The sequence below is a fragment of the Echeneis naucrates genome, chromosome 17 (assembly GCF_900963305.1).
Source record: "Echeneis naucrates chromosome 17, fEcheNa1.1, whole genome shotgun sequence".
In the NCBI taxonomy this organism is placed as follows: domain Eukaryota; kingdom Metazoa; phylum Chordata; class Actinopteri; order Carangiformes; family Echeneidae; genus Echeneis; species Echeneis naucrates.
The window spans coordinates 7,901,095-7,907,843 of record NC_042527.1 but is presented as its reverse complement, the minus strand read 5'-3'; the positions used below and the strand labels follow the sequence as shown (position 1 = coordinate 7,907,843).

General features: G+C 39.9%; 1 long non-coding RNA gene across 4 annotated transcripts; it reads left to right on the top strand.

Annotated features, from left to right (window-relative positions):
- Positions 1-314: 314 nt before the first annotated feature.
- Positions 315-6,055, top strand: LOC115058384 (uncharacterized). Of its 4 annotated transcripts, XR_003842062.1 has the most exons (5): positions 315-474; positions 4,222-4,403; positions 4,995-5,115; positions 5,202-5,297; positions 5,553-6,055. It is a non-coding gene; the product is annotated as an uncharacterized LOC115058384 (long non-coding RNA). The 4 variants fall into 4 exon arrangements; XR_003842063.1 differs by lacking the exon at positions 4,222-4,403; XR_003842064.1 differs by lacking the exon at positions 315-474 and having other exon boundaries at positions 1,557-4,403; positions 5,062-5,115.
- Positions 6,056-6,749: the final 694 nt, after the last annotated feature.

Sequence of the window (6,749 nt, the reverse complement as noted above, 5' to 3'; positions counted from 1 at the left end):
TATCAATCCAAAGACTCTTGGATGAAGTCAAACTGCAATAAAAAAAAAAAAATTCATATCAACCATATTGATTAATTGCAACTTTTGAAAACGTTGAAAGAAAAAGCGAGTTCATAATTTCACTCCTTTTAGAGACAAATCTATAATAGCTGAAAAAACATAGATAAATCTGCATAGATGAGTGCTGGGGATGCCTGAGGTTAAATGGCTTGTTTTTGCTTTCCACATGGTGTGATCAAAATAGTTTCTATTTTCCTCAAGCGATAGTCTGCTATACGGCAGTTATGTGCAGGACTCCTCCGTCCTGTCCAACAGGCATGCTGCACTGGGAACCCAAAGCTCCAAAGAGGACGACATCAATATATTATATAATGATCCTGAGATGAATGATTCCTTTGTGTTTCCATGTCAGAATCAAATCCATTATGTCCGCTCGAAGAGTTGGAGGTTCAAGTTTAAAGAGTTATTTTCACGGTAAGTAAGCACGCTTACTTTTACTGTGTTTCTGCAAACATGCTTTCTTCAGTCTGTCATTCAACATGTAGAGACTCACAGGAGTCACTGTCAGTATTATTACATAACTTCACATGAATCAGGATGACCATGACCTGCTGTGTATAATTAGATTTTATTTTATATTATTGCTGTTGGGTTGAAAGATGTTTTCTATGCTTTTCTAAAGGTATTGTGCATGTACATATTTCACGTCTGGCTGAATATTCTGTCAAGAGCACCTGAGACACAAACAATTTCCTTCCTAAGATCAACTAATTCTGACTTCTGATTTCTGAAGTGATGAAATCTTCACCCTGTTGCGCTCCCCTCTTGCTGTGGAGCTGTCAGTGGCTCATCCAAAATAATCTCCCGAAAAAAGAAACAAATTTGATCAAGTACCGGACAATTCTGAGGTGCTTTTACTGTACTATTTAAATTTTATACTATTTAGTATAATGCTGAGGAAAGCAACGGGTCCTTTACTCCACTACATTCATTTGAGAGTTGTAATTATTGGTCACTTTGTAGGTCCAATCCCATAAGTCCCTCTGCGTTTACACTGAGAGCACTTTAACTTGGACCAGTCAATCAGACTTGGTCCGTTCAAAACTCCTTCATAGATTGATTGTGGTTATGTGGAGTCAAACAAAGAATTACGTTTTTGTTTTATCAGGCTGTTCTGTAAAGTATATTGAAGGAAGATTACTGCATTTGGTTCAAACAGCAACAGCAATAATCAAGCGGAGGGATCATTATGGCCTTTGTTCTCTGTTTGATCAGTGAGATAATCCTGGAGGACCTATCCCACCTCCTGTCCTCTCAGTATGACCTGCTACCATCATGCAGGTGAAAGTTGGCTAAGCTAATTAATAGTAATGCAAATAGCATAACTTTCTCTGATTTAAGTCCAACACTTGCCATTTCTGCGACCTGCACTCATTCTATAAGACTTTCTCCTGTTGGCCCTCTTCTGTCTTGTGCAATCTTATCTTTATGTACTGCATTTTTATACTTAATCAGAAAGGTCTTGCTGCGTTCCCGCACTGCCAGATATTGGCTCTGTAAATGCTTAAAGTGGCATGAATAAGTGTCCCAATTGCATACCTGCCATGGAGTCATGCAAAACAGAGACATGTGAATGTACAGGATTTAACTGAACTGCTACTAATGAAAATTCCATGATAGACAAATCCATTAGATACAAATGGCTCTTAAATGATCACGAGAAGCCCATGTCTTGGTAAAATAATTTGATCTAATCTTCATTTACAGGGAACATGTGAGAGTCACACAGAGGACTAAAAGTACTGGTAAATACAGGACAATGACAGCAGGAGGTCTGAGTGCATTACAGGGCAAATTGGTTAAAGTCTTTTGCCTCCATATGACGCATTCATTTGGTGTGAGCGACACAAAGAATTAGGAAAAAGAATCCAGGAACAGGTGCGTAATCATTTAAGAAAAAAATTATGATCATGCCATTTTGTTTATTTGTTTGTGTTTTCACTCAACCTTTCTAATATAGGAATTTACTTACTTCACAATGTGACAAAAATCATGGAGTGGATACACCATAGAGCTAATGCTTATATCGCACAATGTTTGAATAACTAGAAAGTCAGCAAAGCCAAGTCTGCATTAGCTTTTTCTTTCAACAGGAAGGCTCTTTTTCATATTTGGGTTCATTTTTGATGAGAAATAGCACTTTTTCATCAAAAAGTAATAAATATATGTTTGAAAAAGAAATTAAAATCAAATTTCCATGCACAGCATTTCCCAAATAAAGAAAGAGAGAGTCAGGGCACTAATCCATTTCCTGCTGATCCTATTCCATTTCTGTTTCAGACTGTATTTCAATACAGTTTCCAAAAACATACAGGTGACAAAAGTCCACAGTGTTAAAGGAAATGTAATGTTTACACGTTCATGTTGCAATCCCACATTTTTCCAGTATTACAGCCTATTGTTTGGGCTTCAGAGTTGGAAATCCAAGGGTAACACACATTCATAAATAAATTAGATGTGCACAATGATGACTTGATGACAATGATGAAGCCTGGTCCCCTCTACTGTGTACTTCTAAATCTAAATTACTCCTTATTGCTCTTGGCAGGAGACTAATAGACACAGCAATATCATAAACAAGCAGGAACAACAGGCACCCTTGTCCATTACCTGGGTGAAAGGCAGAAATTATTAGAATTTGTTAGTTGTGATGCAAGACCATTCAAGACCTTAATCCAACAAGGCTGGGACAAAGACGAAATGATGTTTGTCTGTAGGCAGAACTACAGGCAGAGACATACATACCCACATACTGCTGTGTTGATAAATCTTGGAGCGACATGGAGTTCATGACCTTGTTGCTGTGACTTGGGATGTGATGACCAGCAGGGAGAGCCGAGGTAAACAGCAAGGTATTCAGCCTTCAGCATCGATTAGGGACCCCGGAGAACATTGGGTGCTGGGCCACTGATGATCTGTAAGCCACGGGTCACTGAGTGCTTATTCAAGAGTGCTGATTCATCCTTGTACGGAAAAATCAAAGTGGTTGTTGCTGCGCTGGCAGTCTGTCATGCTGGTTTTTGTAGAGGCAGTGGAGATATCACATTAAGAGACCACACACATGGATCATGACTGTTTGGGGATGGAACCTGAGTAAAGTAATACATGCATCCATTTGCATTAGCAAAGCCAACGGCTCCCTTTGAGGGATGATGAATGATAATCTGTAGCTTGTTGAGATTTATGCTGTCAGTGAGACTCAGCTCCCACACTCCAACTACTTGTAGCCATCCGCTATCAATATCTCAGGTCCTCTCACATCCAAATATCTGGAAGCCCACATGCATGAAGGCGTCTTTGATAAATGCTCCTAGTTTATGAAGCCAGTTCAAAAACTTTTCATGAGAGAGTTCTTCTCTGGTTAAGGAAATGTTAAATGTTAAATGTTGCCCAAAATATTTGTCTTTCACATGTCAGGGAAACATAACAATGGGTGTAGGTCAGAGGATGTTTCATGCACATTTATAACTTCAAATGGGAAGCTGGTACATTCATTTGTATTCTAGGCTAAGGACATGTAATGACTCTCAAATGGACAGGAATTCACTGAAATATTACAATGGAAATTATAATTTGACACAAATGTGGAAAAACAAGTCCACATGTCCAAATGGTAAAATAAGTTTTCTATTTGGAAGTTTTCTATTTGGAACCCCCGAAACAATGGCCACCGGGATGGATCAGAATTAAAACACCGTTGTTTTGCTCTGTAAAGTCAGCCAATCACAGAGCTCGACCTACTGGGGCAGACGTCTTCCCATATTTTATAAGAAAAAGAACTTGCAAGATGATATTTTTGACACACAATACTATTAGAAAAACAAGACATAAGCAACATTAATGAAGATATTAAGAGTTCTTGGATTTCAGTGGACAATGGCATCCTAACATCCTAATTGCTTGAGGATGAAGGTGCTCGTGCTGAATGTGGCTGCTGTATAGCTATAAAGGTCACGGTCAGTTTAATTGTCACCCTCATGCATGCAAAACATCAGACCAAACATAACACGTGCATGAGTGTTGCTCAAGGTACAATTGATGAGATTGGAAAAGAGTGTTTGTTCAATAACTAACCAGATAGACAGCAAGGATCCTCACACTTGTGGAATGAGGACTCTGCATCTAGTCATGCATCCATTATCTATATTTTTTCTCTGTCAGGGTCGTGGGGTTACTGGAGCCGATTCCAGCTGATACTGGGCAAGGGTTCACTGTGGACAGGTCACCAGTCTCTTTCAGGGCCAACATAGAGAAACAACCGTTTGCACTCACACCTACCAGAAATTCAGAGTGACGAATTAACCTAAACACCATCATGACCCAACTCTAAGGCCACGAAAAAGGTGAGGGAGTATAAAGCCAAAAATATATATTTAAGACAAAATTATTGCGTTAACACGAAGAACGACATTGCGGTCATCAGTGCAATGTCGTGCAGTGTGTGCATGCATGAATGTTGTGTGATGCTTGGGCGCGTGCATGGTTGTTTGTTGCATTGGTAGTAAAATCAGAAACGCACTGAGGAGCCAAAAGAGAGCAAGAGTGAGAGAAAGAGACAGGTTTTTCCAACTGCACTGACCTGATGCGGGACTCAGCCCGCCCTTTGCTGTACAAATGAAACAACTACACACTCTGGACCTGGGGAGAGGGCCAGAGTAGCAGAAGGGAACTCAGAGAGGCCCCAGGACCGTCATGCTGTAAAACGACAGTGTGACCACGGCAGAATAGAACAAACACAATTCATGCACCTCATGTAGGTCAAAGGAGAATATGTCGTAAACAGGTAGCTGGTGTTGCTGTGGTCCTGCCATATTTACTTTCCCTGCAACTTTAAACTGCATCATACTGACACATGTATTTGGAACATACCAACATGTGTACCCATCTCTGCTGTGAGGAAAATTCTTGAGCAGGTCTGCTTTTTCTGTTTACAGATTTTGAAATCCTGTTCAACTTTGACTTTTTTTTTTTTTTATCTTCTCTTGATCTTCGACTCCGAAGTAATTCTGCCAGATACGCAGCCCTGAGTGGATTTTACAGCTATCACAAGCAACGGTAAGATTGAAGAGTGCTTTCAACCCGATGGTCAGACAAAGTGGAGATATATGTGATGGTTTCCACTCTCTCCTGTGCCCTGGCAGAGGAATGTGATCTCTCAATCCACCCAGATCTCCTGTGGAAGACTGTGATCTATGTGCGAACTGTTTGACCTGGATGAGGATCACCAACTCTCACAGGTCTGACAGGACATTGGTCCACTGACAGCCCTGTATCTAGAGACTGTCATATATTTTAATCACATAATATAAAAAACATAATATTCAAATAATGAGTTGCATTTACATCTGATTAAAAGATCAAAAGATTACCAATGCTGCAGATACTGACACCGATAATATCTGTGAATTGTCCAGTTTTTTGCATGTAAATAAAGTGTGTCTCCTGGAAATTTACAGCTTCCCTGATGCCTTCATTCATTTTCTAATTGACAGTGAACAGCGAGCCAGGTTACACCCAGCGGCCAGTGTCTCTGCCAGACGTGTGATGTTATTACGTTTCCTCCTGGTCTCCCGTCTGTTACTGCACCTCAAAGCAAATTGATCCAGGCAGTAAACACCAGTTATTCCTGGAAATTCGTTATCTTCAGGTGTCAAATGCACAGACAGAGGACCCTCCTACACTGTGTTGGTAGTTCCCGAATAAACCCCAATGATTTGTCTCTCGTATGCCACTGCTACCCGTCTCACACCTCCCCATCCCTCCTGAGCGGAGCAGTTGTTTACCTCTAGCTCAGGTTACACTTGTGAAACCAAAGAGATGACCTGGAATTCTATCCTTTGACCCCTGTTTGAAAGGTACACTTGGGACGACGCTGCGCTCACATGATCAAGGTTTCGTGTTTTTTTGTCTTTTGTAAAATCCAAAGAATAACAGCTTTTTCAGTTGTACTAGTTCAGGACTGTTAATGTGAAGGAGGAAAAAAAAAAAAAAAAAAGCTAAATTAACACAGCTGACAATATAAACCACAACTACAGTAGCCAACTCAGTACACATCCCTACAACAAGGAAATTTTCCACTCAAAACTTGAGAGCAAAACAGTGCTGCACATTACAGACAGTGTCATATTTCATATTCCACCTCAGGGTATAACCGAACCTGAATGGTGGGAATAGTTAACACAAGGCAAACACAGCACATTTCATTTAAATATGACAGCCGCTGAGCAAAGGGTTTTTGCTATTACATTACAATTACAACAAAATTTCTTTACAGCACAATAAACAACCAGCTACATAAAAGGAGTGTACATCAGCAGATAAAAGAGAAACAGATTGAGCATTTAAAATTCCTGGGACCACAACTATAAAAGATATAGTCAAATAGCACGGTAATAAAAGAACAGGCTCATTGCGTTGTTTATAGGTCAGTGTGTGCTGGGACAGAATGAACAGAACACAAAGTCAGGGGACACAAGACTCAGCTAGATCACCGTCAGACAGTATTGACGTAAAAATAAATATTTGTCAATCTGCTGGAATTGAAATGGATTTTAAAATCATTCTGTTAAAGATTTGACTTCAACTTTAAGTAAACTTCATGTGAGACTTAATAAATTTATGAGGCTTGCTTGCCAGTACACAACTTTTGGCCAGGTGCCTACATTCTGCATATGCTGAATTTTTTTGGT